At 45.6% G+C, this 12,105-nt stretch overlaps 1 pseudogene; it reads left to right on the plus strand.

The window, feature by feature from the left end:
• The first annotated feature begins 5,552 nt into the window (after window positions 1-5,552).
• On the plus strand, window positions 5,553-7,406 carry LOC126529073 (dnaJ homolog subfamily C member 9-like; annotated as a pseudogene).
• The last annotated feature ends 4,699 nt before the right edge of the window (window positions 7,407-12,105 follow it).

A 12,105-nucleotide genomic window follows, 5' to 3' on the forward strand; every position in this document is an offset into this window, starting at 1 on the left:
GTAGAACGAGCGCGAATTCGGCGGACTTTACGATCAATTCGGGGGGAGGAGTTGGTAGGCACGTCACAGGAAATAAATTATCGCTTCCTTTTTGTACCAAGTCCAGGTTCTCCAAATTTAAAGATGAGTCAATAAGCATCATTAAGAATGGCGCCACGTCACTCTTTTCCAGGTGTTTTTGACGCAGAGTCACTTCGTTAACGCGATTGCCTCGAAACTGTTCAATGGTTTGGCTTTAGCAGATAGCCTGTTGTTGCGCCTCCGCTTTTTGCAGCTTCAGCATCGCTGAAAACCATTGACAGTGCAAACCGACACGAACGGCACTGAGAAGTTATATGACAGTCGCGAACTCCCCCCCCCCCCCCCCCTCATTTTTTAATAGATTTTTTAGCGCGCATGAAAACGACGCTGCATGCGCACTGCATTCCCAAAAAGTAGTTACAAATCCAAGCGCGCCTTTGCGATCGTGCGCGCCACGACAGCTTTTCCCACAGCACGTTGAAAGTGCATTGCGCAAACGTCGCCTGAATAGTTCAGGCTCTGGCTTTAGGGTCGAGGTTCAGGATGCAACACCTTAACGAGGCGGGAAACGGTAGCGGAACATTCGCCTCTCACACGTGTGGGTGTTTCGAGATGGGGACGAAGCTCGCTCGTCCAATTCTACAGATCACAAGGCACGGCGTATCCGGTAGGCTCCCCCTCTCGCGATGAAAAAGAAAGAAGCATAGAGAGAGATAGAAAGTGTCGTTTTCCTGGCTTCCGTCAGGTTACTCCAACCGGATGCGCATCTCCCGGACACTCAGACAGAGAAGTCTATAAACACTAGTATATGGGAGTGGCAGCCAATGGTCGTGAAAGCTCGACGACAAGCAACGAACACAGCGTTGATCGGCGGACTGTGTGGAGAACGGCTGTTGTGCCATAGATTAAACATCAAGACCTGTAGGGCTGGTGCTCGCCGCCTACCTTTCAGTCGGACCCTCGCACCATTACAGGTGTCACCACAACACTACTGCAAGTGGTGCCCGGTCTTTGACGAAAAGCAGCTTCTCAGGAGGTGCAGTGATGTCCTGGTTAAGTATGCAGTTCTCTGCGTTTTTAGTTGGGACACAGAAGTTTTAATTTAAGAGCGAGAGTGAGAGGAAGGTCAGGGGAGGTTGACCAGAAAAAGTACGGTTTGCTACCTTTCACGGCGGAACATGGATCAGAAAAAATCTGCGCATAAAATTGAAACGGCGCGTGTCCCCATTGCAGGCTATCTCGCAGGACCGTAGACGCATGCGGATAGCGAACTATAGCGTTGTGACAGCATTTAGCGCATGCGTGCATTGTGTGCACTTAATCCAAGTATTTCTTGCTCTAACGACGTCTGGTTATGCTTTGTCTAAAACGTATGCCTCTTTGGCATCTTTTCTTTTGAAAGGGTGCAGAGAGTGGGACATCGCTCCTGCTTTAACTGAGGCTTGCAAGTACTGGATTGAGATAGTACTTCCAGCACTTAATTGTACTCACCTGCGATGCTGCCGACTTCTGCATGCCCGTCAACAACGCACGATCGTATGGCATTAGCAAGACTGAAGCCCTTAGCACACAACAAAACGATGGCTAGGAAGTAGACCGAAACACATGAACGCTGACTGACAACCATTCATTTTGAAACACGGGACCATAAAGGTCTATCTCGCAAGGAGCTATCGTACTTGCGTGCTAATAAAAAAAAAAAGAAATGAGAAAAAAATTCTGGCAGACTGCGCATGTGTGATGTGGAAGGGAGTATTGCCTATATATAGGGCGTCCCAGCTAACTATAGTCAGGGTTTACGCAAATGCCACGTAGCTGGACACAAGAAAGGTAATGTTGTTTGCCGTCGCTATGAGATACCCAGATTATATTTTTAAATTCTACCTATTCAGATAATTAGTCTTAATTATTTAATCAACTTCCTAAATATTATAATTACATGGAAATTGTCAATGAGAAAATCGTAAGCGACACGAAAAACTCCCGATACAGCTTTCTGTTGCTCAATACGTGCTACATAAAAGTCTTCTTTCGAGTGTGAAAGGAGCCCCCAAATACACGCAAAGTGCCTCGAGCGGCCAGTCACGCGGCAATTTTGCCTGCAGTTGCCGCGCAACTGCGCTGGTGTATTTCGTGTCTACTTCTCGTCCTCAAGTTGTAGCGCGCTGAAAAGCTTCACTCATATATGTCGCACCAGTATGCCCAAACGGCCACGTTATAGTGAACATTAACAAGTGATTTCACCATTGCCATCACTTGCTAGTCTTAAAAGGTCCCTCACAAGGTCTGGCCGTTTTGAGCTGACAAGCGCAGAGCATACAATGTGCGCCAACGATCTTGTTTGCAAAGAATCACATCGCTACGCGCCGCGGAAAGGTCTGAAATTTCAATCCGAACGGCGTTTTCCCTTTCCCTCGCGGCGAACGCGCTCCAAGCTGGATGGTGACGTAGTCGTGGCCCTGCGCCTACGTAGTCGTGTCCGCATGTGACGTCGCTCGTGGTGATACGCGACTTCGAGAATTATTCGAGGAAAATTTTGCAGAGGGCGTCGTTATTGGCCCCCGTTTGATGGACTATACCGACGCCCTCTGAAAAATTTGCCTTGAATAAACTCACCGTCCTCAACGCGCGGCGACTGCTTCGTCCTCACCACCCCCGCCCCCGCTCCTACCTGCGTGTAGTGTAAGAGGTGGGCACCCCAACTCGATGGAATAATAGTTTTCAATCAAATATTTAAGGCAACATCTGTCATTTGTGTGATCTGTTGCTTCAGTTGACGAATCGAAGTTTAGAGAAATAATAAAACACAAACAGAATGTCCGCGTGTCCTCTTTTTTTGTTTTTTACTTCGCACCGAAGCTAGAGAGATGCACTTCCGCTTCGTCTGCTTGTTCCCACGGTCGTGTAACCACGTGCACAGTACCGAAACTATGCCATTTTCTACCGTGTTCCAGCGCCGTGATCATGCTCTGCGATCCGCTTGTTCTGCCTCAGTATTGGTGTAGCACTGAATTATGCCGCTGGTCATGTGTCCTTGTGCACAGCGCGCAAAATCGTGCGCTGCGCGAAACGAGACATCACAACATCTCGCGCGCAACGACGTCAGCGGAAGCGCGCAACGCCGCAAAAAAAAAAAAGAAGAAAAAAGAAAGGAGAAAAAGATGGAGGAGCCTGTGACGTAGCCGTCACGCGATCCTCGAGGTCCGGATGGGAGAACACAAGGAAAGAATTTCGCTTGCGGAGGCTAGACGGGGCGAGTGGAGAGAGTGTCTCGCTATGCAGTGGAGCTCGGCTTCTGAAATCATGAGTTCGAGGCGCTGAAATATTTCTACCTCGGCTATTAGAGTTTAGCGTACACTATACCATTGCGTACGTTATAAAATAGCGGGTTGTCACTGCGCATGCGCAGAACGATAAACGACATATAGCGTACTGCTGAGGTTTCGACTGAATCAAACGCTTTCATTGATTACGAGAAAGCGTTTGATTCAGTCGAAACCTTAGCAGTCATGGAGGCATTGCGAAATCAGGGTGTAGACGAGCCGTATGTAAAAATACTGAAAGATATCTATAGCGGCTCCACAGCCACCGTAGTCCTCCATAAAGAAAGCAGCAAAATCCCAATAAAGAAAGGCGTCAGGCAGGGAGATACGATCTCTCCACTGCTATTCACAGCATGTTTACAGGAGGTATTCAGAGACCTGAATTGGGGTGAATTGGGGATAAGAGTTAATGGAGAATACCTTAGTAACTTGCGATTCGCTGATGATATTGCCTTGCTTAGTAACTCAGGGGACCAACTGCAATGCATGCTCACTGACCTGGAGAGGCAAAGCCGAAGGGTGGGTCTAAAAATTAATCTGCAGAAAACTAAAGTAATGTTTGACAGTCTCGGAAGAGAACAGCAGTTTACGATAGGTAGTGAGGCACTGGAAGTGGTGAGGGAACACATCTACTTAGGACAGGTAGTGACTGCGGATCCGGATCATGAGACTGAAATAATCAGAAGAATAAGAACGGGCTGGGGTGCCTTTGGCAGGCATTCTCAGATCATGAACAGCAGGTTGCCATTATCCCTCAAGAGAAAAAGTTTATTACAGCTGTGTCATACCAGTACTCACGTACGGGGCAGAAACCTGGAGGCTTACGAAAAGGGTTCTACTTAAATTGAGGACGACGCAACGAGCTATGGAAAGAAGAATGATAGGTGTACCGTTAAGGGATAAGAAAAGAGCAGATTGGGTGAGGGAACAAACGCGAGTTAATGATATCTTAGTTGAAATCAAGAAAAAGAAATGGGCATGGGCAGGACACGTAATGAGGAGGGAAGATAACCGATGGTCATTAAGAGTTACAGAATGGACTCCAAGGGAAGGGAAGCGTAGCAGAGGGCGGCAGAAAGTTCGGTGGGCGGATGAGATTAAGAAGTTTGCAGGGACAACATGGCCACAATTAGTACATGACCGGGGTAGTTGGAGAAGTATGGGAGAGGCCTTTGCCCTGCAGTGGGCGTAACCAGGCTGATGATGATGATGATGATGAGCGTACGCACGCTATTTCTCAGATTTTTAGTTAGTTAGCGTCTTTGCGTGGTTTGCGGAGTTTACGTGAAACATGACGGCCATCCCGGCTGCCCCACGGAGGAAGGAAACTCAGGAGAGGCCCTGACGTCACTCTTTGTGAAGCTAAAGTGAAGCCGGAAGTTGGCGTTGCTCACGGCGTTGCTCCGCCTATCAGGCCAGCTCTCCTCTCTTGTTTACTTTTCACGCGAAACCACGCCACGCTGCGCCTGCGCGCAACCGTGCTGCTCGGACGCGCGCGCTCCGTAGCAATACTAAACAATCGTTAGCACGTTAGCATGATTCCGCCAACGAGGGCAAAATTTCCCGCGGATATTCCTTCGTCCGTTGCCGTTGCCGTGGCGCGGTGCATTGCGTACAGCGTTGCATGCGCGTTCATTTCACGAACTTTAGTTCCTCCTGTCCCACCTGGCCACAGCAACATCCGGAAGAGCACGGTCCAGATAACGCAGCGCAACGAAACACGGAGACCAACGCAAACCTGCCCGCACGGCGCCTTTGCCACGGTACGAAACCTAAAAGTAAAAAAACAGCAAAAAAAAAAGGAGAACCTACTACGTCATTTCTTCCACACTTTTCTCCTAGCGCGCGGAGGGGGTAGGGCATGGAGGAAGGAAACTGAGGAGAGGCTCTATCCTGGGAAGGCAAATTAAAGCCTTGGGAAGCAGGGGTAGGCAAATTAAAAGTGTCTTTCTTGATAAAGAATGCAAGTGACAAAGCCAAGCGCCACACTGAACGATCCGCACCACAAAAGGCGAGAGCAAGACTGAACCGGTATCCAAAACACTACGTCTAAAACGGGTTTCCGCCTCACAAAATCACTTCCGTTATGCTCAACGAGAAAAAGCATCGCCTTCAAGATTGGCTTTTTACCTCTAAAGGGCGCTACTCCATGGGGCGAGGATCTCGACTTCACTTACTCCACCAATATCGCTTCTTAAGCAATCCAATCCATAGCTGGTTCGTACTCTTCGCGCCAAAAGGCATCGGCGTTTGTGAAACTACGCTGCTCGCACACTGTCCTCAAAACCAAAGCGCAACTACGACTCACGCGTCCTCGCAAGATGGGTCTTCTCGCCGACTGCGAAGAGCTGTTCGGCACCTCCGACCTGTACAAGCTTCTCGGCGTGCCCAAAGATGCGTCCGAAGCCGCCATCAAGAAGGCGTACAGGCGCCTGTCGCTTCTCGTCCACCCAGACCGTGCCGATGATGCTCAAAAAGAGGCGGCCACGCGAAAGTTCCAGGTCCTCTCCAAGGCGCACCTGATACTGGGTGACAGTGACAAGCGAGCCGCCTACGATGACACCGGATGCGTCGACGAGGACGACGACTTGGCCGGCGACCGCGACTGGACCTCCTACTGGCGTTTGTTGTTCCCCAAGATCAGCCTCGACGATGTAGATAAGTAAGCCCCTACGTGCTCGTGGCACCTTCTCATGATTCCATCTCGTTATTATCCTAAACGCGCTACTTTTCGTGTGTTAAAGTAATGCAAATTAGGCTACAAGAGGTCACCGGCCATGTGACAACAAAATAACTTCAGTTCGGACAGCTCGTTCAGTCCGTAGTTCCATTTGTCGGAAACTGCTCAGAATTTTTGCATCGAGGCATGCCTTCTTATCATCTTTTTAATAGCGTGTAATGTTCATTACTATAGGCCACACTGTAGGCCTTTTACTTTATTTATTAAGAACTCCTTTGTACACTTGCGTACTTCTGTAGGCTCGCCGATAGCTTCCCTTAACTTTGGACGTCCTCTTTCTAAGCCTCGGATTTGGAGGGGGTAGTGGAAAGAGGAGGTGATCATTTGTTTATGTAGCGTTAAATTATCTTCTATACACTTTAGAATAAATTTGCAACATGAAAGTGTATGACGGAAATGCAAAATGTGGTGGAACGACTCGGCCTCTGACTGACTGCAAACAGACTGCACTTAGTGCAGTCTGTTTGTGAAACGTGTGACGTCACATGTTTCCCATTAGTGCAAGCGCAAACGAGCCCAAGTGCCGATGGCTAGATCACTGACTCCATGCTGCACTCGTTAAAGCTGTGAATTCACTTAGCAACTGCCTTCTTTGCGGGTTGCACTGGAAGTTCTGTATTGTTGCAACTTATGTTTCACTTTTTTCGGTTCAACATTTCTACATTCATTTTTCGACAGGTACCTTGCCAAATACAGGGGCTCCAGTGAGGAGGTGGCCGATCTCAAGGACTGCTACGAGCGCTTCGAGGGCGACTTCGATGCCATCAGCGAATACCTCATCGGCTTCGAAATTGAAGACGAAGACCGCTACCCGCAAAATTTTGAATAAGCTCATAGAGGACGGTGAAGTGAAGGCATACCCCAAGTTCACCAAAGAGGCCAAGAAGTCACGTAATGCGCGAAAGAAACGGTACACAAAGGAAGCCGAAGAGGCCAAAAAGATGAAGATGGAACTGGGTTTGGATGGCAGCCAAGGATCGCTGGCAAACGCCATCGCTAAAAGACAGCAGTCGAGGGAGGCGGACTTTGGAGATCTAATTGCGAACCTCGAAGCCAAGTACTGCAAGCCAAAGAAGAAGGCATCAAAGTGACGAGTTTTTGCTGTGGTGTTGAGACTCGCAACAGATGCACAAAGCATGTGCATGATAGACTTCTCTCTGTGTTAAATGTTGCTTGTGAATGTGGCCAGTCCAAGCTTGGACTGAAGTTTGCCGGTTGAGTACCTATTGCTGTAAAAGACTTGTATATTTCCTGATGTGCTAGCGAGACCCAGTGTACCGAGTCGTTATCATGGACCGCATATAAATTCATGCATACTTCTACGTATCTGTTGTTGTCTTTTCGTGCATGAGCGCATTCATTCCGTGTGGCTGTGCAGTGGGTTACAGTATGGTTGGTTGCTCAAAACGTGTAATGAAGCAATACACCATGGCTAAGTATATTTTGTTGCTCTTCTGAAGTACCATGCGTAAAAAACAAACTCTCTGGCGCCCTTTTTCATAATCGTTATATCATGAAGGCTTAGGAGATTGCGACATACTCCGACTTGGTATGAGCTGTCTGTAGCATATTGTGCCGTTCAACTTAAGGCTATGTAGACAGAACATTTTAAGCTTTTTCTCGCAGCAGTGGTCTCAAACTGACCTCATATGTTAAGCCACACACGCTTAATGTTACCGTTGTAATGACGAAGGGAGCCCAAGCGTCGCTGCGGCCGCTTGGCTCCTGAGGTAAGGAAGACAAACTCAAAGGTCGGTGTTGTTGCCTTCCTCGCGCTGGCACATGGCAGGAACTGCGCTGCTCCCTGTGCCGGACCCGACATGACTGGCCTGCCCGAGAACCGTCAATAAACTCCGTCGCACCATATTTATACTAATGGGCAGTGCGGTTGTACTGCGCACGCGATATTTTTTGCTCTCGGAAATGTAAAATGCAGTGCCTTCATCTGCAAAGCGCACCCCCGACTTTTATACTTAAAGGTACAAAATACAATACCATTGATGGTTATGTTATTAGATTTTCACGATAAGAGAGAGAAGTAGCAATGTGCTCTCGCTTGGAAAAAGATGTACTGCATCCGAAACGTAGTGATCTGGGAATTGCTTGTCGCACCCCGGTTTTATAAGTTAAGTACACTGATGACAGACATTGGGCTCTCGCAGGAGCTTCTTGCAACCGCGATGCTGCAAAGCACAACCTTTGAGATTGGAAAGTGGCATTCAAAGTTGTAAGGTGGGCTTTGGATGTTGCATGTTGCAGTTTTGCTTTTGTACTCCGTTCTAACGTGAAGATAATATTTTAGTGAACCCTTCTTCAATAGGAAATGGGCACGTTAGTATCCGCTAAATGGCAGTAGCATTCTGTTTCCAGAGCTTTAAATGCCGCTCTGTTACGACAAGCGATATTGCGCCGTGTAGCGAAACTTTGCTATCAACGAAGATGATTGAAAGCACTAGAGATTAACATGTTCAATGTGACGTGGGTCACGGCAGTTACTCCTGCTCTGTGGCTGTGTAGGGCTTTCCTGCACTGTGCGAGCGAAGCCTTTGCCAGAAATTAGGGAAAAAATTAATGTTGCTACTGATTTGACGTGCCGTGGGGCCATCGCTCCGCAGCTTAAATATTAAAAGCACAAATCCTCGGCGATTCGCCTGTGGGTCATCATGCACAGGAACTTCAAGTATTGTTCCCGCAGTGGGTGTGTTCAAATGAACTGTGCTCATTAGCTAGTTTCAGAGCATCGGCAGTATTACTCGGAACAAAACTCGATTCAATCTTTGTAAACTGCTCGCAGTCACTGTCTGCTGAGAGAGAAGACCTAAAATCCCTCAAGTATTTCTAAAATTTATTCTTTAGTTGAAGCTGAAGTCTTCACATAGATCGCTCAAGTTTACTGGTTGACGTGAAGACTGCTGAAAGTTCTGCTGAAGGCTGCAGAAGCTAAGAATTCAGTCTGTGACTTAGCATTACAAAGAAACTTAAGGCTAGGAGTTCCTGTTTAAATACATGGGAATGCTGAAATCGTTTTTCTCGGCAACCCTTGCACCGATTTTTACGGAGTCACTTGCATTTAAAAAGAAAAGTAAAAATACAGTACAGAAGTTAGAAAGTATAGCAAGTTGATTTTCAATTTACACCATAATGTATTTTAGAAAATTTCAAGTATGGCGTTTACAACACCAACTGGTCAAATTAAAAATTAATTTGTGGGGTTTTACGTGCCAAAACTACTTTCTGATCATGAGGCACGCTGTAGTGGAGGACTCCGGATATTTTGACCATCTGGGGTTCTTTAACGTGCACCTAAATCTAAGTACACGGGTGTTTTCGCATTTCGCCCCCATTGAAATGCGGCCGCCGTGGCTGGGATACGATCCCGCGACCTCGTGCTCAGCAGCCCAACACCACATCCACTGAGCAACCATGGAGGGTTAACTGGGCAAATAAAAGCTGATATTGCCATTTTGTAAATTGCACCACCCATAAACCTGAGGTGAATGAAAGTGATATATTGGACAATAATACCGAATATACTACTAATTTGTGAGAAAGACTGGAGAAGAACATTACAACAATTTCACACAAGCTGTAAATTAATGAATCACACTTGCCTGCTTGAAATTATCTAACAGATGCAGTTTACAAAACAGCAATATCCGATTTTGGTGCAGATTTAGATATATTTCTAAACTTCACCCTTCTATTTTTCTTTAAACGTATCCACTTTCGAAAAAAATTTTTTGAAACATTTCAACATTTCAAGGAAGTGGAATCAAAATTCTACTTCCTAGAGTTCCTAGAATTTGACATTCTCTCTCAAACACGTTAAATTTTGTTCAAACTGGTCCAATGGTTGTACTGAGAAAGTATTTTTGATTTAAACGTATCTTAGAGTGGGTAGACTGGAACTGAAACCTAGCTAAAGGTTCCTCTTAAAGCTGAACAAAGCAGCCACTGAACTCGAGTAGTGAATAGCAAAGTAGTGTGCAAACCAATTGTCACATTCACACAACAAAGCACACTTTTAAGTCGTTACTAGACTCAATGGAATCGATCGACAGTTTTTTTTCGACACGTTAAACATTTCCTTTAGAATTCTTCCAGTAGCAACACCATGTAGTGCATGGAATGACGACTGCACTTTAACTATTGGTCAGATTTGACAATTTTCTACACGCCGGGTAGTCTGGAAAAATAAAACTAATTTTTCGATCCGATGTGTAGGCTGTTTTAACGATGCATCAAACATAGGTAGATACTCATTCGGTGCATGTCAGTTTGATAATTGTGTTCGACTAATTCAAGTGCAACTTTATTCTTCCTATCGTAGGTTACATTATCCAGCGCTTTGACAGCACGTGTACAAAATATACAAGCAATACTTCTCGCCGTGTGGGGTTTTTCACGCAAACAAGAGCATGCAGCTGATTTCAGACTGAAACTCAGAATATTTTGTATGTATATCTTTTCTCACTCCCTGTACTTGTACTAAAAATAGCAAATTCTTGCTTTCATTTTCTTGAGGCACCTTTTTCTTTTGCATAGAACTTCTTAAAACCTACCAGCAATTATTTCTGCATTACTGTCATTTAAAACACCAGTAAATTGGCTCCAATTTCATGTATCATAGCATCAGTTGCGACTACTCCGCCTTGAATTAGAATGTTAGAACAAAAAAAAGCACTGAAAATTTGCAAATTTTCAGCGGTAAGGAAAGGCCACCATACATCGACACCCAAAAATATATTTCGGGCTGTTTCAGACGCAGAGAATCTTGTTTGTGGCCAGACCACAAGCTGTCTTCAATGTCTACGAATGTTTTTGCAGCTCGTACACAACATGTTTCGTCAATTGCAATAAGGTGTGTAGCTACATTGCTTAAATGCCGATCACATTAACGTTGACAGCCATCAGAAGGTGGGTTCTGCGGGAATTTTTCCTGCACCGATCACTTGCTTCCACGAACCAGTTCTCAGTCTTGATACTCATGAAGTGGACGTGTCCCAACACGATACAGTGGCTGCCTTCATTCCTGCGATGGCTGTGGCTTCTATATACAAGCAGCGCAGCAAGAATAAATGCATTCAGCTCTTGTTAACCTTTATTTATGAGCGATATGCGCTTCAACTGCTACAACATCCTACAACTGCAACTGCCGCAATATTGCCGACAGAGCCAGGGCACTAGGTAGTTTGACGTCAACATTAGTATCAAATTAAATACTATAAGTATTTTCTGAGCTTTATACTTACGAAGTGTGAGCCTTGTACGTGTGGGAAGTGTGTAGTAGTTTTAATGCAAGCATTCTTTTTTTCATTTTTTGCCTACTTCAAGCACTTTTGAAGCCATCTATCTAGCTTTTGGTCCAACCCGGTGCCCAAAGTTGTGCACTAGTGGGGGCCACTAGGTTTGTGGTCGTGATGCCGTCGCGGCCATTTTTCATGTTAAACTGGATATACAGGGCGCTTTATTTTATCGTCAACAGAATTTTGAAAATCGCCCGTGACATGCAGCTGAATTCTACTTCTTGAGCCCTCAGTTCAGATATTATTTGTATAAAAAATGAAAGTGAATATTTGGCTAAATAAAAACAATTCGGAAAATTAACATTTCAATTATGTTTTGCAACATATTGCATCTTACGAATTGTAGCCAGTGCCTTTTGAAGTCATATCCACTTGGAATGAACTTCGAGGACAACGCCAGTTTCAAGAGATGTGTTCCCAAAGTTTGTGATGAAATGCATTGGCGTTCCAGTAACTTTTAGGCCCCAATGCATAAAAAGGCGCTTAATTAAAAAGTTAGTGGAACAACACTACGCTTTTACAAGTTTGACTGTGCTTATCTAAAAATGGTGCTAATTTCAAATTTCTTTCCAAGTGAATATGTCTTGTGAAATCACTGGCTTCAACTCGTGTATTGCAATATGTGTGCTAAAGTAATTATTTGAAAGTTAATTAGTAACATTCTGTTAATTAATCAATAATGTGTGCTGATTTCCAGTGTACATAGTGTATACCT

This window comes from Dermacentor andersoni, chromosome 8, assembly GCF_023375885.2.
Source record: "Dermacentor andersoni chromosome 8, qqDerAnde1_hic_scaffold, whole genome shotgun sequence".
In the NCBI taxonomy this organism is placed as follows: Eukaryota; Metazoa; Arthropoda; class Arachnida; order Ixodida; family Ixodidae; genus Dermacentor; species Dermacentor andersoni.